Raw genomic sequence first — 25477 nt, 5'->3', positions numbered from 1 at the left:
TGGCTTAAGGTTTCAATCACTGCCTCACCGTCACTTTGTGTGCTTGGTGACATGAGTGCCATCGATATAGAAGAAGGATTAGCATCTATCATTTTCATAACTCTTTGTATTGCCAAAAAAACTATTTTAATAAATTGGAAAAACAAGAAAAATATAAACATAAGTCAACACAGAAATCTGCTGTTTGATCATATCAGCTTGGAAAAAATGTCAGCCCAAAGCTCAAGTAACTTTGAAAGAATTCAGTCTCTCTGGTCTCCTGTGGTTGACTCCATGACTTAGGGGGTGGAGGGCTTGGTCGTCGCTGCTCCTTGCCCTTCTGCCGTGGTTTGGGGTGGGGGTCGGGGCTTCCGGTGCCTGGCGGGGGCGGTGGGGGGCTCCGTTGGTCGGGGGGTCGGGTCCGGTGCCTGGGTGGGGCGGGCTGGGGCGCTGCGTGGTCCTCTGGGCTTGGGTGTGGGGGTGCGTGGTGGGGGGTGGGGTGGTGGTCTGGCTTGGCTTGGGGGGGTGGTCCCTTTGCCTGTGCTGGGGGGGGTTGGCGGGGGGCCCTGCTCGGGTGGGGGGGGCCCAGCGGCGCCGGATGGGCTGCCCATCTGCACCTGGGGCTGGGATCGGCCCTTCCCTGGCTCTGGGACGGGACGGGACAACCCTCTCGGGGCCCCCGGTCGCTCTGGGTGTCACCCGCTTCGGCTGCGGGGTCTGGGGTGGGGTGGGGGGCTTGTCGGCCCTGTCCTGTGGGGGGGCATTCTGGGGGGGAGGGGGGGCCATTATTAGTACGGGTCGGGGGGGCTAGCGGGTCGGGGTCTCCGCTGAGGCAATCAGTGGTTGCCTCGGCCGGTTGGCCTCTTCGGTCCCGTCGAGGCCTGACCAGAGCTCTTCTAGGGCCGGCGTCTGGGGGTGGGGGCCTGGGCTTGCTCCGGGGGGGGGCGACGCTTTCTGGCTCCTCTCTCTCTGTGTGGGGTGGGTGGTGCCGGGCCTGGGGTGTCGGCGCCTCCGGGGGTGGGCCCCTGGGCTGGGTGGCCTTGGCCCCTTTGCTGGGGGTGGGCTGGGGGACGGCTGTTTGACCACCGGGGGACAGTCTACCAGCTGTCCCTAACTTACCCCCTTCCTTATATAACCTCATATTAGGGTGAGGGGGTGGGGGGTCTAGCCTGCGATGCGCCTTGGGGGGGGGCTACTTGGGAGTGGCCCCCCTCCTATGGTTGCCGTATGGAGTGGGCCCCCCCTCTTTCGGTTTTATTTGCACCTTAGACATGTAGGGTCCTTGGTAGGGGGGTTGCTTGGACATCACTGCAAGCAAGCAGCAGATGTCCTCCTGGCACCCTACCCGCCAATTTTAACCGCACCTTAGACATTTAGGGCCCCTTGGTGTGGAGGGTGAGGGGACATCACTGTGAGTAATCAGGAGATGTCCCCTTAGTGCCCTACTCGCCAATTTTAACTGCACCCCCCTTAGTACACACACCCCTCCCCCTTCAATATATACATTCAAACATAAACACACACACATGCACACAAACACCCTCTCAAACACCCATACACGCACACACATTTTACAAGGAAGGTGGGACCTGGGTCCATCTGTCCCCTACCCCTTCCCTGGTGGGGGGTGCGGGCCCCTTGGCGATGGCGGCCGTGTCCCTTGGGTGCCGGCTCCCTGGGCCCGGCGGTGCCCTCTCCGCACGGTGGGGGGGTTCATATTACACCTGAGCCGGGGGTGTTCGTGTCCCTGGGGGGTGGGTCCTGGTCCTTGCCCCTGGGCGCTGGGCCCCGCCAAACTTCCAACATGGCCGAGCCTGGTCGGGCCATATTTATAACATCCCTTGTGGGACGCCCTTTTTTCCCCGGGGTTCCCCCCTCCTGGGCGGGGGCGGCGGGCCCCTGCCTTGCTCCTACCTGGACCAACCGTGGGCCGGGTGGGTGGCTGCCTGGAGTGCGGAGCGGGTCTCCCTTGGGGGGTCCTGGCTCGTACCTGGGGTCGGGGCGGGGGGATGCCCGGAACTCCTGGGTGGTGGTGGGGTGCTCGTCTGGGGCTGTGGGCGTCCCTCTCCGGTGGGGCCCTGCGTTGGGCTCTTCCGGCGCAGCGGGGGGCTGCTTTCCTGGCTGGGCTGGGGCGGCGCTCTCTTTCCCTCTGCGCCTCCCTGCTCTCTGGCTCTGGGGGCCTCGCGGCGGTCCTGCTGGCCCTGGCCTGGGTGGCGGTCTTGGTCGCCCGGGGGGCGGTTGTTCCCTGCCTGTTCCCGTGTGGCATTGGGGGAATTCCGGCTGCCGCTGCTGCTGCGGCGGGGGTATGGGTGTGGGGGTGGCTGGGCGCTCCTCCTCCTTCTTTTCACATTCCACCATCCATTTTAGAAGAACATAAACACTCACCTGAGCACAGGTGTTAGCTCACCTTTGCACTAATAGTTTGCATGATTGAATGAATGAAAGATTTCACACTAGTTGGTTTAAAGGCATAGGTATGCGTTCGTGAACACTATCTGTTTTGTGTGCATGTTGACATGTGGACATTTTTGCGGCTAGCAGGTGTGTTGATAATATTTGAGTGTGTGTGAACAGGCCCCGCCCTTTTTGTACTACATTTGAACCGTACCGTAACGATAAACAACCAGTAAACCTGTCTGCTCTATGCTGCTTCATGGTCTTATCCCCCTTCCCCTCCTATTATCACCCTCCTACCCCCCCCTCTCTCTAACGTCCCTCTCTCTTCTTCCCCTCTTTCCTTTTCCGTCCGGTCCGTAAAAAATAAAAAAAATAAAAAAAAAAGGAAAAAAAAAAAAAAAAAAAAAAAAAAAGCAGTAACCAACATAAAACCAGAAATAGAATTAAAACTCATCTTGTCATTACTTCAAAAAATATTGAGAGTAGTCCCCCCCAACCATCAGTCGCCAGCAGATGAGAGGAATGGGGGGGGGGGGGGGGGGGGGGCAAAGTCAACACATCCAATACCAGAGAGTGGAACCTGGAACCGGCATAGGAATGACTATGGACAGGAGGGCACGGCCCGCACCAAAGGACAGCGCCGGGGCGGCAGCACGGAATCCCCACCACATGCCTAGATGTGCTCACCACCAAGAAACCAAAACAACACGCCACCCTAACGACCCCTTACGACCGTCCCAGGTACTCAATCCAGCGGCAGAGGCACATCCGAATCGCACAGGGGCCCGCATCTCCCCAGCTTTATTACATGGTGCCTTATCCTGCTGGAAGTAGCCATAAGAAGATGGTACATTGTGGTCATAAATGGATGGACATGGTCAGCAACAATGCTCAGGTAGACTGTGGCATTGTAACCAACCTCATTTGGTACTAAGGGGCCCAAAGTGTGCCAAGAAAATATCCCCCACGCCATTACATAACCACCACCAGCCTGAACTATAGATAAAAATCATGAATCTATATATGTATATATATATATATATATGAATCTATGCTTTCATGTTGTTGACCCCAAATTCTGACTCTACCATTCGAATGTCACATCAAAAATGGACTCTCATCAGACCAGACAACACTTTTTTTAATCTTCTGTTGTCCAATTTTGGTAAGCCTGTGTGAAATGTAGCCTCAGTTTCATGTTCTTAGCTGACAGAAATGGCACATGGTCTTCTGCTGCTGTAGTCCAGCTGCCCCATGGTTGGACGTGTTGTGTCACATTCAAATTCTTCCTCATTCTGATGCTCAATTTGAACTGCAGCAGATCGTCTTGACCATGTCTACCTGCCTAAATGCACTGAGTTGCTGCCATGTGATTGAACGATTAGAAATTTGCGTTAACGCTCAGTTGGAAAGGTGTACCTATTAAAGTGCCAAATGAGTGTACATGTACTTTGCAATTATGAACATTATGAACATAAAACTTCAAAAAATTATATTGCTATGAACTGTCATTTTTGCTGCAAGGACACATAAAAACATACATTCATCAACCCTAATGCTTCTCATAAAGTATTTCAAACATGATTCCACAGAAAAACCATATGGTCACTGTGTGGGAAACTGGTCATACTGGGAGTAGAGGTCATCACAAAACAAAGAAAGCGATGATCTCCAGTGTAACTCTCATCCAGAAAGTGGCAGTGAATACATTTTCTTGAGTACAGTAAATCCCCAAAGAAGAAACATAAAGAGCCGAGAAGCTACCTTCTGTTTTTCATGAGCAGTCAGCACTAAAATAATTTGGTGAGCACTAAAATAATTTTAGATAAATGAATGAGAGCATGTGTTGTCTTGACCCAGTTCATCTTAGGGTCCTGGACCAGACAGATTTATTCAAACAGCACATAGGAAAACTGAACTCGTCAGGTTTAACCCCCATCCCCAGCACCATGTTTTCAGCATCCAACCATATGCTCAGCAAGGGATGTGTGGCAGCAATGCTTCGGAGAGCAGATTTCCATCCAAATTGGCAGTTGGCATAATTAAACGTGAGCTCTAAACGATCCCTTCTGCCCCATTCTAAATAAACAGATAAAATAATAAATGTGCATTAAATGTGTTCTGTGAGTGTGGATTTGGACTGTTACAGAAACAGATAGGAAATAGTGCAGAGGCATTAATGAGACTTTAGCGACTGTGAGAAACAGCTGGAAAAGCATCGTCCTGTGGAGTCACAGCTGCTGCCGCTCCGCTGCTTCAGATCAATGATGTTCTGAAACAACTTGTGCCATCTGGGTAGTAGAATGTTAGATTTATCGAATGATCTTTGAAAGTTTACCAAGACTGCGAAATGGGCTCAAAGTGAATCTAAGAACTTAGTGTCACTGTGGTTTAGGGGAAAAAAAGTTCTGTAGGGGAATAAAGGTTGTTTGTAGAAGTATCCAGCTCATAACAGTCCAGTTTGAACCTGTTCAAATTAGATCAGTCCAGACCAATTCAGAATAGTTACATTCAGACCAGCCCCGTGCACAATCAAGTTCAGACCAGTCTAGTTTAGACGAATACAGTCATTTCAACTTTGGTTTAGTAAGAATGGTAAATGGCATATACATTTATAGCGTTTTACTACCTTCTTCAAGGGCCAAGAGTGATTTACAGTCCCAGTCCCATTCACACACATTCATACACTGATGACGGCTCTGCTGCCAAACACCTAAAACCAGGAGCAACTTTGGGTTCAGTGTCTTACCCAAGAACACTTTGACCCATGAGCGTGCAAGGCGGGAACCAAACCTGCAATCCTCCAATCAGATTTACCACTCAACCTCATACAACCCCATGGCCACTAGTAGTGGTACCAGCTACGTTAGACAATTCTAGTTCACGCTCTAAACATTCAAACTCAGATCCGTGTGGCTTAGTTCTCGACTAGTCCAGTACAAAGCAACCCAATTCAGTTTTGAAGGATACCAGCAATTTCAGATACAATCCTTTCAGTTCTGCTTTTTCTAGGCCAGTTCACTACAGTGTAGTCCAGAACAGTCCAGTTTTGAAATATCTATATTCCTTTTTGATCTCTCCAGCTCAAAACCATCTAGTTTAGTCTAGTCCACTTTAGAATATTCTATCTCAGTATGGTCCAGTATGGTCCATCCAGTTCAGCCCATTAAAATTCACTTAAGACTTCTGACTGTATATGAGAACTGGAGGAAGTGAGTGTGACATCACCCATAAAAATTGCTTACTTCTAGCTCCAAACAAATAGTCAATTCAGTCGCCATTTTTCGTAATAAAGATGCAACCATGTTGGAGCAAAAGGACATCAGTAGGCAGTGATTGGTCTTTCTTGGCCAATGTTTCTATGGTAACCACTCTCGCTAATTAGGATGAAGCTTGTTGGAAGTCCACACCCCTACCACTTGAAAGTGGCTTACACAAAATCTGTCTATCAAATGTTTTAAATGTTCACCATGAGACCACATGCTTTTACTGAGGCATCTGATTGGACAATGTGTAACTTGAATAACTTTCACAACAGAAAAAATATCATGAAAAAAATGGGGTTAGCAAGAACATGATAAAAAAGGTATTAAGCAAGAATGGTTATTCTGACCCATAGAATGACTGAGTAACAGCTCTTTATTTCTCTATAGAAGTCTATGGGATTTTGGCTTCTTGGAAGCAGCAGGTACTTCCTATTTGGAACGGCAGTGGTGAAAATTCACTCTGTCTATTTTTTATATACAGTCATTCCTTCAGACTAATTCCGTTCATAAAATTCCAGTTTAGTTAAGAACCATCCCTGCCAGTTTAGAACAGCAATGTCAGATGTGGTTCATGGCAGACACAAAACAATTTCTTCCAGTATTTTTTAGTGCAGGTAGATTTACAAGCTGTTGCATCGTAACCCTTGTGCTATCCTAGGCACTTTAACATTGGGAGCTGGGTCATCTAGACCCACTAGACAGTGCGCTGAACCTCTATTCATCAATGATTTGTGATCTTCACTGGTGTCCATGGATTACATGAAATCTTTCCACCTTTATTCACCTTTGTCATGGTAGGGAGAACGCGTCAATGCAAGGGTGGGGTCATAGGATAGCACAAGGGTAAAAGTTGGCCATGGGCTTTTATTTTGACCTTTGGCACCGGTAACTTCACTCATGATAAATATATACATTCAAAAACTTGCTGCCTGTTTTTGTCTCAAGTAATTTGAACAACTACATAGTGAAGAACAGGGTTGGTAGGAAAGCAACAACAACTGTTCCCTATAACGATCATCCTTGTCTGCAGCCTGGTGTGTGTCATCACTGTGATGTGTCTCACTGCTTTTTGTGTAATAAAAGAGACATACGTTTGCATTAACCCTCTTTCCTACACCATTCTAATTGGGTGAAAAAGCTTGTCTCCACTCATTATGTTCTAATTTGAATCCCTGTGCTCTCATTACAGCCCATCATCCACCCAGACACAGGGGAGAAGATCTTCATGGCCTTTCAGATGTCAAGGATAATGGCTGGGTGTGAAAACCTGGCGGGTTGTGGGAAATTGGAGCTTCTTATGTGGTCCAACACAAAGCTTCAATTCACTCTGAAAACTGTCATGACCCAATAGAGCTTTTCAGGTTGTGCAAGACTTCACAAAGGTCATACTCAGCTGGATGCTGATTAAAAGCTCCATAGATGTGGTCACGGTTCAACGAGGCATTCGCAGTCACCATTCTGTGTCATCTCTTGGCTCAGTGAGGCCTTCAGTGCTACGATTTGTCTTTAAGGTCGTATGTGACATATATATATATGCAGATATACTCATACATTTATATATATATATATATATATATATATATATATATATATATATATATATATATATATATATATATATATATATATATATATATATATATATATATATATATATATATATATAAATATATATACATGCAGGACTGGTGCAGGACTGTCATGCAGGAAACCCGGGTTCGATTCCCAGGGCGGAACAAACAATTAATGGTAATGGCAAAAATGGCAATGGAAATGGGGCAATTACCTTCGAAATGGGGCAATTACCATGACAACGACGGGCAATTAACATCACCCAGTGAGGGTGCTTGGGCAAGACCCTTAACGCTAATGCCTACCTCACAACATGAGAGCTAATGAACCACATGTCATGCCGGCTCAGACGTCGCCCGGCCAAACAAGGTCTGCGTCAGGTGCTGAGGGACCATAGCACCGTGATGGAAAGTGGGCTACTGGAACAAGACGGAAATGGACTAGATGTGAGAACAAGGTTCTGTTAGAATGCTACTACTCAAGTAATCCCACCCAGAGGGGCTACATGCAGAGAATGTGGAATGAATGGATGCTTTGAAACCCACAATCAAGACTAACTGCCAAACAACTGGTAGCCCAGTGCTCTAACATACACAAATGGCAACTCCTATCACAACTTGAGATTGAAACGACAAAATACAATGCCACGGGAGAGCCAGAACAGCAGGTCAGAGAGGAGGTTATACCACACTCCCACCTTGAGATTGGGTATACAGCCCCAAAAACCACAATTACGCTGAGTAAGGCAGCAACTGACCTGAAAGACAAGATCATGTCTACAATGAACACTAGACAACCCCGACACCAACTACAACGGTTAAGTGATGTACTACCTGAAAGTCTACTGGAAACTGTGAATGAAGCATTGAGGGCTATTCCTACCACAACCATCACAGAAACCAAAGAACTGGTTTACACTTCAGCAGCAGTAATCCTTGAGATGCTTGGCTACAAGAGCAACCATGGTAGAAAATAATACCCACCATGGAAGAAACGGTTGGAGGCCAAAATCAAGGCAACTCGGAAGGATGTGAGTAAGCTGACAGAGGCTCAAAGAGGTACAATGAGAAAGCAAGTACCTAAGAAATACAGCCAGATGCCCATACCTGAAGCACTGGAAACTGCCAAACAAAGGCTCCTAGCCTTGAGTGATAATAATCTACCCGACAGCTACATGCATGCACTGTGGTTCTGCACTCCTGTCCAGGCTCTCTGGCAGCAGGTATGTGCCGATTTATCAGTCTGGCTTAAGGTTTCAATCACTGCCTCACCGTCACTTTGTGTGCTTGGTGACATGAGTGCCATCGATATAGAAGAAGGATTAGCATCTATCATTTTCATAACTCTTTGTATTGCCAAAAAAACTATTTTAATAAATTGGAAAAACAAGAAAAATATAAACATAAGTCAACACAGAAATCTGCTGTTTGATCATATCAGCTTGGAAAAAATGTCAGCCCAAAGCTCAAGTAACTTTGAAAGAATTCAGTCTCTCTGGTCTCCTGTGGTTGACTCCATGACTTAGGGGGTGGGGGGCTTGGTTGTCGCTGCTCCTTGCCCCTCTGCTGTGGTTTGGGGTGGGGGTCTGGGCTTCCGGTGCCTGGCGGGGGCGGTGGGGGGCTCCGTTGGTCGGGGGGTCGGGTCCGGTGCCTGGGTGGGGCGGGCTGGGGCGCTGCGTGGTCCTCTGGGCTTGGGTGTGGGGGTGCGTGGTGGGGGGGTGGGGTGGTGGTCTGGCTTGGCTTGGGGGGGTGGTCCCTTTGCCTGTGCTTGGGGGGTTAGCGGGGGGCCCTGCTCGGGGGGGGGGCCCAGCGGCGCCGGATGGGCTGCCCATCTGCACTTGGGGCTGGGATCGGCCCTTCCCTGGCTCTGGGACGGGACAACCCTCTCGGGGCCCCCGGTCGCTCTGGGTGTCACCCACTTCGGCTGCGGGGTCTGGGGTGGGGTGGGGTGGGGGGCTTGTCGGCCCTGTCCTGTGGGGGGCGTTCTGGGGGGGGAGGGGGGGGCCATTATTGGTACGGGTCGGGGGGGCTAACGGGTCGGGGTCTCCGCTGAGGCAATCGGTGGTTGCCTCGGCCGGTTGGCCTCCTCGGTCCCGTCGAGGCCTGACCAGAGCTCCTCTAGGGCCGGCGTCTGGGGGTGGGGGCCTGGGCTTGCTCCGGGGGGGGCGACGCTTTCTGGCTCCTCTCTCTCTGTGTGGGGTGGGTGGTGCCGGGCCTGGGGTGTCGGCGCCTCCGGGGGTGGGGCCCCTGGGCTGGGTGGCCCTGGCCCCTTTGCTGGGGGGGGGCTGGGGGACGGCTGTTTGACCACCAGGGGACAGTCTACCAGCTGTCCCCAACTTACCCCCTTCCTCATATAACCTCATATTAGGGTGAGGGGGTGGGGGTCCTAGCCTGCGATGCGCCTTGGGGGGGGGCTACTTGGCAGTGGCCCCCCTCCTATGGTTGCCATACGGAGTAGGCCCCCCCTCTTTCGGTTTTATTTGCACCTTAGACATGTAGGGTCCTTGGTAGGGGGGTTGCTTGGACATCACTGCAAGCAAGCAGCAGATGTCCTCCTGGCACCCTACCCGCCAATTTTAACCGCACCTTAGACATTTAGGGCCCCTTGGTGTGGAGGGTGAGGGGGCATCACTGTGAGTAATCAGGAGATGTCCCCTTAGTGCCCTACTCGCCCATTTTAACTGCACCCCCCTTAGTACACACACCCCTCCCCCTTCAATATATACACTCAAACATAAACACACAAATGCACACAAACACCCTCTCAAACACCCATACACGCACACACATTTTACATGGAAGGTGGGACCTGGGTCCATCTGTCCCCTACCCCTTCCCTGGTGGGGGGTGTGGGCCCCTTGGCGATGGCGGCCGTGTCCCTTGGGTGCCGGCTCCCTGGGCCCGGCGGTGCTCTCTCCGCACGGTGGGGGGGTTCATATTACACCTGAGCCGGGGGTGTTCGTGTCCCTGGGGGGTGGGTCCTGGTCCTTGCCCCTGGGCGCTGGGCCCCGCCAAACTTCCAACATGGCCGAGCCTGGTCGGGCCATATTTATAACACCCCTTGTGGGCCACCCTTTTTTCCCCGGGGTTCCCCCCTCCTGGGCGGGGGCGGCGGGCCCCTGCCTTGCTCCTACCTGGACCAACCGTGGGCCGGGTGGGTGGCTGCCTGGGGTGCGGAGCGGGTCTCCCTTGGGGGGTCCTGGCTCGTACCTGGGGTCGGGGCGGGGGGATGCCCGGAACTCCTGGGTGGTGGTGGGGTGCTCGTCTGGGGCTGTGGGCGTGTGGGCTCCGGTGGGGCCCTGCGTTGGGCTCTTCCGGCGCGGCGGGGGGGCTGCTTTCCTGGCTGGGCTGGGGCGGCGCTCCCTTTCCCTCCGCGCCTCCCTGCTCTCTGGCTCTGGGGGCCTCGCGGCGGTCCTGCTGGCCCTGGCCTGGGTGGCGGTCTTGGTCGCCCGGGGGGCGGTTGTTCCCTGCCTGTTCCCGTGTGGCGTTGGGGGAATTCCGGCTGCCGCTGCTGCTGCGGCGGGGGTCTGGGTGTGGGGGTGGCTGGGCGCTCCTCCTCCTTCTTTTAACATTCCACCATCCATTTTAGAAGAACATAAACACTCACTTGAGCGCAGGTGTTAGCTCACCTTTGCACTAATAGTTTGCATGATTGAATGAATGAAAGATTTCACACTAGTTGGTTTAAAGGCATAGTTTTGTGTACATGTTGACATGTGGACATTTTTGCAGCTAGCAGGTGTGTTGATAATATTTGAGTGTGTGTGAACAGGCCCCGCCCTTTTTGTACTACATTTGAACCGTACCGTAATGATAAACAACCATTAAACCTGTCTGCTCTATGCTGCTTCATGGTCTTACCCCCCTTCCCCTCCTATTATCACCCTCCTACCCCCCCTCTCTCTAACGTCCCTCTCTCTTTTTCCCCTCTTTCCTTTTCCGTCCGGTCCAACACCAAAGATTTTCAAACATGATTGAAATTAATAAAGTTTGGCCTCAATTACAACAGGGGTTTATTCAGACATACCTTTGGTTTGTCTGAAGATTAATAACCCCTCTTGTTAAAATAAAATATGTCCAACACAAGAGGCCTTCAGCTCTCATCTGTTTGCCTAGCTGTTGGACAGGACAAGTTTAAAAAAAAAAAAAAAAAAAAAAAAAAAAAGAAAGCAAGTACCTAAGAAATACAGCCAGATGCCCATACCTGAAGCACTGGAAACTGCCAAACAAAGGCTCCTAGCCTTGAGCAGCCGCCTAAAGAGGTACACAAGAGACAATGAAGCCAGACGAATAAACAGGCTCTTCGCAACTCAACCTGCAAAAGTGTACGCTCAGTGGCAGGGTCAAAACAGCCGAGCAGACCCACCAAGGCTAGAAACTGAACAGTACTGGAAAAGTATATGGGAGAAAGAGACAGCACATAACAGCAATGCCCAGTGGCTGGTCTCTCTGAGAGAAGAACATAGCAACCTCCCTGAACAGAATCCAGTAACCATCACAGTGGCAGACATCCAAGAAAGAGTCTCAGGTATGAAGAACTGGACAGCACCGGGCCCTGACATGATACATGCCTACTGGCTAAAGAAGCTTACCGCACTCCACGAGCGCCTGGCAGCACAAATGAACCAGCTGCAAAGAGATGGGACTCACCCCGAATGGCTAACGGAAGGGCGAACGATCCTGATCCAGAAGGATCCATCAAAGGGTGCAGTCCCATCCAACTACCGGCCAATAACCTGTCTCTCCACAACATGGAAGCTCATGTCAGGCATCATTGCAACCAAGATAAATAGGCACATGGATCAATTCATGAGTAACACACAGAAGGGCATTGGTAGAGACTCCAGAGGAGCCAAACACCAACTCCTGGTCTACAGAACAGTCGCTCAAGACTGCAGGTCACGACACACCAACCTGTGCACAGCCTGGATCGATTACAAGAAAGCCTATGACTCAATGCCACACACATGGATCACTGAATGCTTGGAGCTGTACAACATCAACAGGACTCTAAGAGCCTTCATAGGAAACTCAATGAAGCTGTGGAAAACCACCCTTGAAGCCAATGGGAAGCCATTTACACAAGTGTCCATCAAATGTGGGATATACCAAGGTGATGTTCTGTCCCCACTGCTGTTCTGCATAGGTCTGAACCCCCTCAGCCAAATAATCACCAAGACTGCCTCTGGATACCGACTCAGAAATGGGGCCAACATCAGTCACCTTCTCTACATGGATGACATCAAGCTATATGCTAAGAGCGAGCGTGACATTGACTCCCTGATCCACACCACCAGGATCTACAGTACTGACATTGGGATGTCATTCGGGCTCGAGAAATGCAGCCGGATGGTGACAAAGAGAGGCAAGGTAGTCTACACAGGAGGGGTCTCAGTCCCAGAAGGAACAATAGCAGACATCGAGGACAGTTACAAGTACCTTGGAATTCCACAGGCAAATGGCAACCTGGAGCAGGCAACAAGGAAAGCTGCAACAGCTAAATACCTCCAACGAGTAAGGCAAGTCCTGAGTAGCCAGCTCAATGGCAAAAATAAGACCCGGGCAATAAACAGCTACGCACTGCCAGTTATCAGATACCCTACAGGAATTATAAGATGGCCAAAGGAAGAGATACAGACCACGGATGTTAAAACACAAAAGCTCCTCACCATGCATGGAGGGTTCCATCCCAAATCCAGCACCCTGAGACTGTATGCTAGCCGCAAGGAAGGAGGCCGAGGACTAGTGAGCGTAGAAGCCACTATCCAGAATGAAACATCCAAGATGCATGAGTTCATCAAGCTCAAGGCCCCAACTGACAGTGTGCTCAGTGAATGTCTCAGGCAATGGAGAGCAAAGGATACAGTGCAGGAGGACAGATCCTCATGGGAGGACAAACCCCTGCATGGAATGTACCACCGGATCATACTGAAGATATATATATATAGATATAGATCGTTGGATCTATATCTATATATATATATATAGATATATATAGATATATGTAGATGTGTTTGTGTGTTTAAATATAAATATATATATATACACACACATATAAATATATATATATATAAAAAACAAACAACGCCCCTCTCACCCTCCGCGGGTGGTTTCTCCTCCAAGCTCGGGTCCTCTACCAGAGGCCTGGGAGCTTGAGGGTCCTGCGCAGTATCTTAGCTGTTCCTAGCACTGCGCTTTTCTGGACTGAGAGGTCTGAGGTCTTTCCAGGTATCTGTTGTAGCCACTCCTCCAGCTTGGGGGTTACTGCCCCGAGTGCTCCAATTACCACAGGCACCACTGTCACCTTCACTTTCCAGGCTTTCTCCAGTTCTTCTCTGAGTCCCTGGTATTTCTCCAGTTTCTCATGTTCCTTTTTCCTGATGTTCCCATCGCTTGGCACTGCCACATCCACCACAACGGCTTTCCTCTGTTCTTTATCCACCACTACAATGTCTGGTTGGTTTGCCATTACCATCCTATCAGTCTGGATCTGGAAGTCCCACAGGGTCTTTGCCCTCTCATTCTCTACCACCTTCTGAGGTGTTTCCCATTTTGACCTTGGGGTTTCCAGTTCATATTCTGCACACATGTTCCTGTATATTATTCCAGCCACTTGATTGTGGCGCTCCATGTATGTTTTACCTGCCAGCATCTTACATCCTGCAGTTATGTGCTGGATCGTTTCAGGGGCCTCTTTGCACAGCCTACACCTTGGGTCTTGTCTGGTGTGGTAGATCTGAGCCTCTATCGCTCTGGTGCTCAGGGCTTGTTCCTGAGCTGCCAGGATAAGCGCTTCAGTACTGTCCTGTAGGCCAGCCCTTTCTAGCCATTGGTAGGACTTCTTGATATCTGCCACTTCAGTTATGGTCCGGTGGTACATCCCATGCAGGGGTTTGTCCTCCCATGAAGATCTGTCCTCCAGCACTGTGTCCTCTGCTCTCCATTGCCTGAGACATTCACCGAGCACACTGTCATTTGGGGCCTTGAGCCTGATGTACTCATGCATCTTGGATGTTTCATCCTGGATAGTGGCTTCTACACTCACTAGTCCTCGGCCTCCTTCCTTGCGGCTAGAATACAGTCTCAGTGTGCTGGATTTGGGATGGAACCCTCCATGCATGGTGAGGAGCTTTCGTGTTTTAACATCCGTGGTCTGTATCTCTTCCTTTGGCCATCTTATTATTCCTGCAGGGTATTTGATAACTGGCAGTGCGTAGCTGTTTATTGCCCGGGTCTTATTTTTGCCATTGAGCTGGCTTCTCAGGACTTGCCTTACTCGTTGGAGGTATTTAGCTGTTGCAGCTTTCCTTGTTGCCTGCTCCAGGTTGCCATTTGCCTGGGGAATTCCAAGGTACTTGTAACTGTCCTCGATGTCTGTTATTGTTCCTTCTGGGAGTGAGACCCCTCCTGTGTGGACTACCTTGCCTGTCCCCACTGCTGTTCTGCATATATATATATATATATATATATATATATATATATATATATATATATATATATATATATATATATATATATACACACACATATATATGAACTTGTCACAGAAATTTACAAATAAATTGTTTTAAAAAATCGTACAACGTGATTTCTGAATGTTTCTTCAGATTCTGTCTCTCACTGTGGAATTGCACCTATGATGAAAATTTTAGACCTCTCCATGTTTTCTAAGTGGGAGAACTTGCTAAATCACAGGGTGAACAAATACTTAGTGACTGCACTGTATATATGAGTAAATGTATATATATATATATATATATATATATATATTTATATATATATATATATATATATATATATATATATATATATATATATATATATATATATATATATATATGTATAGATATATATATATGTATAGATATGTATAGATATATATGTATATATATAGATGTGTTTTTATGTATATGTATCTATAGATATAGATTTATATATAAATATATATGTACATATAGATTCATTCATTCATTTACGTGTACGGTATTTAATTACTTTTGAGTATTTTGTCATTTTTATTTTCCTTAACAAAAATAAATGAAATTTTCGAAACATGATTACTGCGTTGTGTTGAAAGTTAGCAAAAATATGTTAAGACTGGTTTTTAATTTCTTTATCTTTAAAGGTGCTCTGGATGAGGCTTTGGATTACATCCATGACTTAGAAGCCAAGTTCCCTTGCTGGAGCCAGGAGACGATGTCATGGCAGACAAAGGGTTCCTCGTTCAAGACCTCCTTACTGACATTGGATCTAAGATCATCATTCCACCTTTTAAGCGTTCAGCTCAATTCAGCAATGGGGAACCGGAACAAACCCAAGCCATTACCCGCCTCAGAATTATGGTGGAAAGAGTGATCAGTAGGATAAAGTCCTTTCACATCTGGGACTCTCCCGTGCCGCTCACACTGATTGGCAGTGTGAATCGGATCTGGCTTAACTGCCGTGTTTTGGCAAATTATCAAGGACTTTTTTGTTTTGAAGAGTGAATTAATGTTTGGTATGTAAATAATGAATAATGTGTAAATAGTCTGGAAAAATTTAGTGTTCCCACATATTCTTAAAATCTAATTAAATATAATTGTTATATTCTTTATATTTTTCTGTTGAAATATGACTTTGACTTCACAAAAAAATTAGATGAACAAATAAAACAATTTTGGTCAAAATTGTGCCTCATTTAATTTCTTGGTATGTGTAACATCAACTGATTAATAACAACTCAAATAACATCAAAAATTTACATTAAAAAAAACATTACAGATCATTAACAGTAAGACAGAAGGCTAAACTGATAAAGACAAGATAAGTGTAATTTAAGGTATGCATTCATGCATTTGCCATAATATATATCCAAGTTCTATTTCATTCCATCTCAGAAACCCCATCCAACACAGCCATGAGAGGTTGGGGCTGCACCTGGCATAATCTGCTTCCAGATGCCATCAGATATGGATCTGGCTGTGGTCCTACAAGAGAAACACAACACACAAAAGTTAGACATGAGTGCATAAGTACATTTAAATTTTATTCTTTATATCTGCAATAACCATAATTTGGTTAGTCATAAGATTAGAAAAAACAACTTAACTTGCTCACAAAGCAACAAAAAGTTAAATTAATCACCTGTATATGCCTTGTACAGTGTGGAGCTCAGACCGTCCCTGCCAACTGTTTTGGGCTTTTGCACCACCAGCTCACTAACCGGTTCAGGATGGATTCCCTTATAAATAAAAGGCAAAAAGCAATTACAATCTATAGTCACTACTGGGGGTGTTTCTATAATAATTTACAGTTGTAATGGATACACATCCGTTCTTAAATCATAATGATAATTTTATCACAAACCCACCTGTGCTCTTGGTCTGTGCCATCTTTGCAAGCCACTCGTGCAGGCCAGGGGGATGGAGCAGCTGTGAATAATGTGTGGTCTGGAACAGGATGGCAACTATGTGATTGCAGAATCCTTTACCAGTCGCACAACTGCAGGAGAAAGCTTTCAGGTTGGCACTTTCTGCATCCAGTGATATCTGGACACAATAAATTAAATAGGTTACAATTAAATAGGACATACTTATGTTGCTACATCAATGTTCATAATAACATGAAACTCTAACTTTCAGTAGGGTGACCAGATTTGAGTTTGTAAAAAAGAGGAGTGAAGTGAGTTTGTGAGATATTTCATCGAGAGTAATTGGTGTGCAGAGCTGCGTACATAAAGCAAATATGATCACATTTCATCTATGTTCAATGTTATTTTATTATATAGGTATCAAAAAAGAGGACATGTCCAGGAAAAAGAGGACGTCTGGTCACCTTTACTTTCAGAAAAAATAATGCTAATAGTAAGTGAAGAAAGTGCCGCAACCGCAGCAAAAAGAATGAACACACAAACGGGCAACTTGAATGTCGGTAACATTTCTTATTTACAGCTTCACCAAATTTTTGGGTGTTATGATGTTAATCTCATGCCTTTTCACTTAAACATACACACAATATATTCACTGCGATGTGTTATACCTTAAATTACAAATTAATAACACCAGGATTTACAGTTGACGTAAACAGACAGAGTTACCGGTGATGCGGCTATGGCTAAAGCTAGCTAAAGCTTACCTTGGTAATGGTGGATAAACTCTTCGTGGAAGAATTTATATCCCTTGTCCAATTTGTTTCCTTTAGTGGACGAATGCATCTCCACACTCTTCACCACATCGGGGCTGGTGAACTTCGGAAGACAACTCAGGGTTTCGAAAACACTAGTCTAGCTTCCATTTCTCCGCCAACAAAGCACAAACCGGAACTGGGTTTACACGTTGATGACGTATTTCCGGTTTTTGCGAAAAAGGTCTGTAACGACGTTTTTTTTCTTCTTCTTTTCATTCATTTCTGTGGACTTGTGCTCCCCGCACACGTGTGTTTCTCTATGTTTCTCTTTTTTCCGTGGAAAATGCAAAGATTGTGATGGTTATTTTTGAGGACATTTCTAGCAGTACATGTACCCTTTACTTTCATTGCATTCATTCATTGTAGACAAGCAGTTTGTGTTCGTTTGTTTCGTTCCACATTTTTTCAAAAGGATCTGAAATCGTAGAATAGCCACGTCTGATCCGTTCATATCATTAAGTTGGGTTACGTGAGTTTTTTTTCCTATGGAAAATCCTATAAAAAATTGATTGCGGTTTAATATTTACTATTTTAAAAACATTTTTAGGGACCCTTGTATGGGTTTCATGTTGAGTGTCGCTGTTGCGGCGATCACTGAGTTCAGTTACGACTCAAGAGTTCTTTTGATTGATTGATTTTGCCATTTATTTATTTACTATTCTTTGGCATTTTAATGCACATGAACGTGAACTCAGCCACGTACTGAAGAAAGACGCGGTGGCGCTCTTGCCTCAGAGGAAGAAGGCCCCGGTTCAAGTCCCGGCTGGGGATAACAGAACACCCTTTTGAGTGGAGCTTGCATGTTCTCACCGTGCATGGCTTCCTCTCACTGTCCTATTTTTGGACAGTGGGAGGAAATTGATATTGGTTACTCTAAATTGTTGTTAGGTGTGAATGGGAGTGTGAATGGGTGTGTGATTTGTGGCCCTATGATGTCCCCTGCCTTTGCCCACAGGTGGCCGGGATAGGCCGAAAAGGACAAAACTGGTTTAGAAGATGAGTGAATATATTAATGTCTTTGAGGTAATCAAGTATGGTATTCATTCATTCATTTTCTTCCGTTTTATCCCCTTCGGGGTCATGGGGCTGCTGGAGCCTATCCCAGCTACTAATGGGTGAAGGCAGGGGACATCCTGGACAGGTTGTCAGTCTGTTGCAGGGCCACAATCACAGACACATTCACACCTAGGGACAATTTAAAGTGACCAATTAACCTATAAAGCATGTTTTTGGACAGTGGGAGGAAGCCGGTGACCCCGGAGTAAATCCACACATGCACGGGGAGAACATGCAAACTCCACACAGAGAGGACCCCCATTGATGTTCTGGTTCAGGTCCCCCAGACAGGACTGGAACCAGGGGCCTTCTTGCTGTGAAGCATGAGTGCTAACCACTGCGCCATCATGCAGCCCAAGTATGGTATTTAGGTTTAATATGGTAGTCTAGTAAAGTAAAAATCTTTGACTTAGTTAAATAAAAAGTTGTCGTTTCAATTTATTTAAAGTGTTTTATTTTATTCAACTCAAACATCCTAAGTTCTGATTAACTAATAATTTTTAGGTAAGGAAAATATTATGTAATCAGTTTCCTCATAAATTTTTAGCTCACTGAACCTATTTAGGTTTACAGTGTGTACTGTTTTTTGAAATACTATAATGTTTATTAAATGTCCATATATTCTATAATGGTTATAATAATTAGCCTCAGTGTATTTAAGGAACTCTGCTGGAGCCTTCAGTGGCTGCTCGTTCTGCTTCCTGACTAGTTTGCTGAGCCCTTGTTCTTTGGTTCTATATGTATAAAGGAAAATCTTTGGACTTTTGCTGCTAATGTGCTTGTAGTTCTTTCCTACATCTGGGTTTGTCCTGTTTGCCAAATCACGACACTGTCATGCTGGACTCTTATTTAGGCACAACTTTTATCCTCATAATTGTATTTTATGTATGTTGAGAGGGTGGAGGTTGAAGGGCGGTGAGGATTTTTGGAAGTGGGGATTTAGGAGGTAGGAGTGGTGTACGATTATCTGGAAAGAATGGAGGGTGGGAATAGTGAAAGGGACCAGCATAAACATAAGTAAAGTAAGTAGTAAGTAAGTGGTAAAAGGGGGGACAGGGGTGGCCATCATGTTGGGGAAAATGTGGGTGTGTGTGATCCTGAGTAAAGGGACCAGGGTGGGAAAAATCTTGCTAAATCTAGGCGGGTGAACCTGATCTGGGAAATAGCTTGACCCTGTGGCATGGCCTGGGTGAGGTGGTGGCTGGTACGATGGTCTTCCTGCAAGAAACTGTGTAAACAGTGTCATCTTTAGTTCGTGGGCGTGCTGGGCAGCTTGCAATTTAAGCTGTAGCTCAGGGTCATCTGCCTGAGACAGGCTTCTTTGATGGTCTTTGAAAATCATCCATTGTGGATTCAAGCTTATTTTTTCGCTTTCTGTGGTAGGTGCACCTGTAAAAAGACAAATGTTTTAGATAATGAGCTATTTTTTTGTTGACTGCTTTATCAATTACTACATTATGAGTGTTGACCAATAACATTATAGCTGTATTGCTATAGTATTTATTTTTGTACAAAAAATAAGTACTTAACACCGTGAATGAAAATAAAATGACCTATTTGTAAAAAATTAAAATTACGGTTATACAAATGATTATTAATGTTACCCGGTGTACTACGTACTATGAAGCACTGGTCTCACTTGAGGTGGTCTGTGGCGTGTCAGGGGGCTCATCTGTTTTGCGAATGTTGACATGTAAAATTCCAAAAAGTGGCTGATATGAACTAAAGATATCAGATATTACTCTTAATAAGTATGACCAACTGTGATCACGTTTGTCTAGTGTCTATGATATCAAAAAACAAATGTAATATAAACAACTGAAGTAATAGCCTATTGCATATAATATAATATTGAAGCATTCATCACATTATAAAGTCATGTTAGCTATCATACTTTGTAATGAATGATGGTAGCTGTAATATCGTAATTGCTAACATATTTTTATAATCTGTCGATTACTGAAACAACTTTAAAATGCTAGACTATATATAAAAAATAAAATAACATATAAAAAAGCAAATGAAAAAACGTTAGTTTGCCTTTACCTGTAAGGTGACTGTTCTCACACTCCGGCTCTTCACAGTCCACTGATGGAGCGACGTCATCTTCTCTAAAGCTATCTAGTAATTCGGGTGGTCGCCCAAAATGCCTTTCATTTGATTGAAGAATGGGAATGTTGCACAGCTATTTCCACTCTTATTGTTGTGGTCTTTTACCGCTTTGTATTTGCTTTTTAAGCTTTTCGCTTGTCTTCAAACACAGATTTATTTCGATAACAACCCAGCATTTTTGCCTGCACTGTCTTTTCGCCCCAAAGACTTAAGGCATGAAACCTCTGCATTGCTCCACTGTGTGTAGCCTTCGTCCTCCATCGCGCTTGTAATAAGTCATGTGGTCTCAGGTGGTGGTGTCCACCTGAGAGAACGTCACTGACGTAGGACTCGCTTTTACTGAGGAATATCCAATTTGTCTGCTTAAATGGCACGCGCAAATGCGCGTATCTGATTCGTATCCGATTTATTTCCACATATGAATGAGGCCGGAATCCGATCTGAGAAAATCAGATTCCATGTGCCTTTGTCCTGCTCACACGTTCACCGGTCATATCCGATCTGTGCCGCATGAGAGGAAAAAAATCGGATTTGGGTCACCTGAACCATGCAGTGGAAATGGAGCCTACATGACTGTACAGGGGCATTGCAAGGCCTGATCATTTCTGTAACGTTTCATTGGCTCTGTGAGGCCCCTTAGTAGGTCCCTTACAGATGTTGACATGTACAGGTAGTGCAGGTTTTTGGGTTGTCCAGGCCCGTTGTACAGAGGAGTGGCTCTTAGAGTTGTGTCTTGCAGGTCCCTTTAGGCTCGTATGGCCACCCTAAAGGATGTAATGAAAATGGAACGTACCATTGTTGTGTGTGTGGTAAGTGTATTGTGAAGCATTTGTAGGAATAATGTGAGTTTCACACACTTATGATTTACAAGTGATGCTGTTTTACGGTGTCTATACGCCACATGCTATAGTCATTACTAAGATATGAGTACTTGCTTAGGTTGGTAAGGTGAGAAGCTGCCATGCAGGAATCCAGGGTTCGATTCCTGGAGGGGAATGAGCAATGGTACTGGGGCAATTACCATATCAATGGCGTGCAATTAACATCACTCAGTGAGGGTTCTTAGGCAAGACCCTTAACGCTACTGCCTCCCGAGCGCAGTTCAGCTGCAGCTCACCGCTCCCCCAGGGGATGGGTCAAATGCGGAGAGGAATTTCCCCATTGATACATACATGCCTGTAGGATGTTCACACAAACTACACTCTGATTATCTTATTTCCTACTTTCTAATGCTACATTCAGATCGGGCATCTGTCGCGCGTTTAAGAACGAGCTGAATCCCGGTTCTTAAACGCACTTGACACATGGTGTTCACACCGCACATGTGCCACTGATTATTAGCATACATATCTGCCACCTACAGTTGGAAGAGGCTTGGTGCAAAATGTCAAATCTTGTGAATCTTGCTCAAGGGTTTTTCTTTCACAGTTCTATTCCAACCTATGAAAGACTTGGAGTCATAATATTTAGGGCAGAAAACCTAAATTATTCATTTCTCCTTCATGATCAGTTTTTACATGATTGCCACTTCCGTGAATGAAAAGGGACGTCATCCATTCCTTTCGACCAAATCTGAGGCCCTGATTGGTCAAAGTTCCACCGATTGAACTTTCAGCATTTTGTACATAGAGTCTGAAAATGTGGAAAACTCCTAGCAATGTGTGACGGTGACAGTTTTGGAAACGGAAGCCCCAAACTTGCATTTACTTGTGTTTACATTGGCTTTCTTCGAAAGTGGTCACTTGAGTGCGTGCGGCTGAGAGCGATGTGAATGTAGTCAAGGCTGCAAGCAAGGAGCATGTACTTATTACTAGAACACTAACAGGCTCCTTGCACAGTGCACAGGGTTCGGGGGGGGGGGTTAAGAAGATGAAAAATGTATACGATGTGCCGGTGTCTTATGTACTTCACCATTACTTACCCCTGTGTGTTGTTTGCTAAGACCTCTCGCCTGCAGCATGCCTGTAGAAAAAATATGCATGAACATTTTTGCTCAGTAGGCGGTCCATGAACTTGATATGTTGTGAGGAAGAAAGGTGAGGAGAAAAGAGGATGAACATTTTTACACAGATGTTGAGAATTGTGTTTAGAAATGCAGAACTTTGATTTTCACTTGCTACTTGTGTTTATGTGACGTTAAAACTGAACCGACTAACCTGAAAATTGTTAAAGGTTTTATGTTTCTGGGTGTAGCTACTCACAGTTTTCAGCAGGATTTGATGAGATCAGAATATCTCCGTCAGCTAAAGCAGAACCCATCTATCTAAACTTCAGAGATAAAACAAAGCCATTTTTGCTCTCTCATGAAATAGTCAGTGTCCTCTCTAAACCATTCTTCCTGTACATGAGTCTCATGTCTGGAGGAACCAGTTTGAAAATGCTGTAGTTTGAGTAAATTCCCTGACAGCATCATCGGTCTCTCTGAACATCCTCAAACATCCAAAGAGGAGGATTTAGGTTCAAATGCCCTGAGGAGTCAAAACAGGGCAATTACTCCTCCTGCTGGGCATCATCCGGCTGAAAATCGGAGCTCTCACAATGACAACAAGAGCGCGAATAGCAGGGAATCTGGCAGCGAGCTGGAGGAGGGCAAGGAGCTCTCCAATTAAGCCCCTGCCCTATGTTGAGGACCCCAGGCTGCAGAGAGGTGAGAGCTGAAGTGGTAAGTCTGAATGCAATCCTCCGCCATTGAGATTGTCTTTGTTTATATTCTTCTGTTTTCAGTTTTTGTCTGTCAGATGTTCTTGGTTTGGGTCTTTTTTTTGTCCTGTTCTACTTGGTTCAGATGCTTTATGTTCGATTAGTTAATTTGACTTCACCCTGGCAGCAAAGCATCCCGCCCCCTGATTCATTGGTCCACCCGTTCCCTGCAATATAAACAGGTTGGGCTTCACTAACATCACTAAACTCTGACCCTGGTGGACATGAAGGTAAATTGCACATTTTCACAATTGGATTAAGCATTTCCCCACAGTCTGAACCCAGGCTGAGTGAGCTTTGGTGTCCATCGGCGAGCTTTCTGGTTAAAAGCCTCTTCTTGACTCATAATCGTGCAGAAGAGAGCGGGACGCCCCCTTTTTCTCTCTGCAGAGTTCAAAGTAGCTGCTTCGTCAGCCGTCTGCAGTCTCAGAGCTCATCTTCACAAACACCATCACACCCAGGGGTATGGACCTGTGTCCCACCATGCCCCAGGCTGCTGGCTTGTAATTAAATTGTTTGCCTGCCTCTGCTCCTCGCCCCCTACCCTCCATCCCAGCGTTTCTAATTAAATCAACAGGTTTCTGCATAGCCTTTGCCTGGTAATTGGCTGCAGCTTAGACCTCTGCTGCTGCAGACTAATTGGATAATTAGCCCTGAGGTGCCATATGTGTATATCTGTGTGTGTGTGTGTGTGTGTGTGTGCCTGTGTGTGTGTGTGTGAGAGAGAGAGAGAGGCTCAAGGGGTAGACATCTACATGACTGCAGTTTTGTGCTTTGTTGTTGCTGTCCTGTTTTTAGGGCCTGAAATAAAAGGTAATTAAAAGCACTAATTGAAGCTGGGGAAAGCAAAGTGCTGTTGGAGTTTTCACCTGTTTGATTCTGTTTGATACCTGAAGGCAGCATTTATTTGTAATCACCCCATCAAGCAGCTGCCTGTCCTTCCATTCAGTCTGTAACCTAAGGGACAAATTAGTATGGCCAATTAGTTTTCTTTAGAAAGATATTATTATAAATGATTATTATTACATATAATATAATATTTGTATATGTATTTTTATAATATTCAAGAAGCAGTGTTGGGCAAGTTACTTCAAAACTGTAAACATATTTAAAAGTTATTCTAAGTGTTTTTAACATGTTTTTCTAGCATGTGTCTGATGATGGAAGACACGTATGAAAAAAATTCAGGTTAAAATTGCATTTCTGAGTATTTCTGTTTTCCAATCATAGTGAGTTATGAGCAGATGAAAAAATGCTGTTTGAAAAGATCTTATTCCCTGCTCCGCTCCATTCTGATGGATCCACTTCTAGATGACTAGATCGTCTTTGTTTTCCTGGTCTGAGCCGTCTGGCTCAAAACTGTATGGGGGACAACTCCAGTATTGCTCGTCATTTTTATTGCACCAGTATTGTTATGTTGGGGATGTGAGGGGCTGTAAGCTAGCCAGGGAGATCAAGTAAACAGAGAGCTGGGGAATGGGGAAGGGAAGGGGGGCGGGTTTGCTCAGCGCCAACAGTCCCACCCACAACTCAGAGTTGAATAATGAACTACTGTCGCTCTGCAGAAACTATGTCATAGAACAGGGGTCAGCAACCACTACCACTCGGTCGCGGGGTCCCGCCGGGAATAATGCAGAGGCACCAAGGTGAGTGGGTTCTTTCTTTATTCAAGAACAGATGAGCACTACGATTGCTCCACGCAGGGCCACATCAACACATGACACCTCCCTCACTCATACATTTTCACTTCCTGTGACACTTCCTTATAACCCCTACGCCCCTCCTACGGGGCGGTGCTCTCCATTAGGCCACAGGAAGGTCACAGGAAACACGTTTAAACATAAAATATACACACGGTGTGGGCCCCCTCACGATCTGACGGTGCCACACCGTCACATCATCCCCCTCCTCTGAGGGATCGACGATGTGCGGCGACCCAGTTCAGCAGTCCGTCGCCGCGCAAGCCCCACGCTGATCTCCACCCGACAGTTCCGCAGGACTCTACGTTGGGCCTCTTCCAACGTAGAGGCCCTGCAGTCCAACAGCCAGGCATCAGCGGGGCCTTCCTCTGGCTCGTGCTCCTCCACCCACGTCCCAATGTCAGATGGATGCACTCGCTGCAGCTGCTCCATGATGGCGATCCTCCCGCTCTGCTACTCGGTGCACCGCTCCGGTTGGACCCAGCCCTTCAAACGGCAACAGCCCCCGCTGGTCTCTCCCCGGATGGCACCT

General features: G+C 46.3%; 1 long non-coding RNA gene across 1 annotated transcript; it reads right to left on the bottom strand.

Moving 5' to 3' along the window:
* Positions 1 to 16026: 16026 nt before the first annotated feature.
* On the bottom strand, positions 16027 to 16878 carry LOC144988949 (uncharacterized). Its single transcript, XR_013653053.1, has 3 exons — positions 16563 to 16878; positions 16337 to 16433; positions 16027 to 16179 (listed from the first exon to the last, which is right to left on the bottom strand). It is a non-coding gene; the product is annotated as an uncharacterized LOC144988949 (long non-coding RNA).
* Positions 16879 to 25477: the final 8599 nt, after the last annotated feature.

Source organism: Oryzias latipes, chromosome 22 (assembly GCF_053564925.1).
Source record: "Oryzias latipes strain Hd-rR chromosome 22, Olatipes_Hd-rR_3.1".
In the NCBI taxonomy this organism is placed as follows: domain Eukaryota; kingdom Metazoa; phylum Chordata; class Actinopteri; order Beloniformes; family Adrianichthyidae; genus Oryzias; species Oryzias latipes.
Note: the sequence above shows the minus strand (reverse complement) of the source record. Positions and strands in the feature narration are given on the sequence as shown.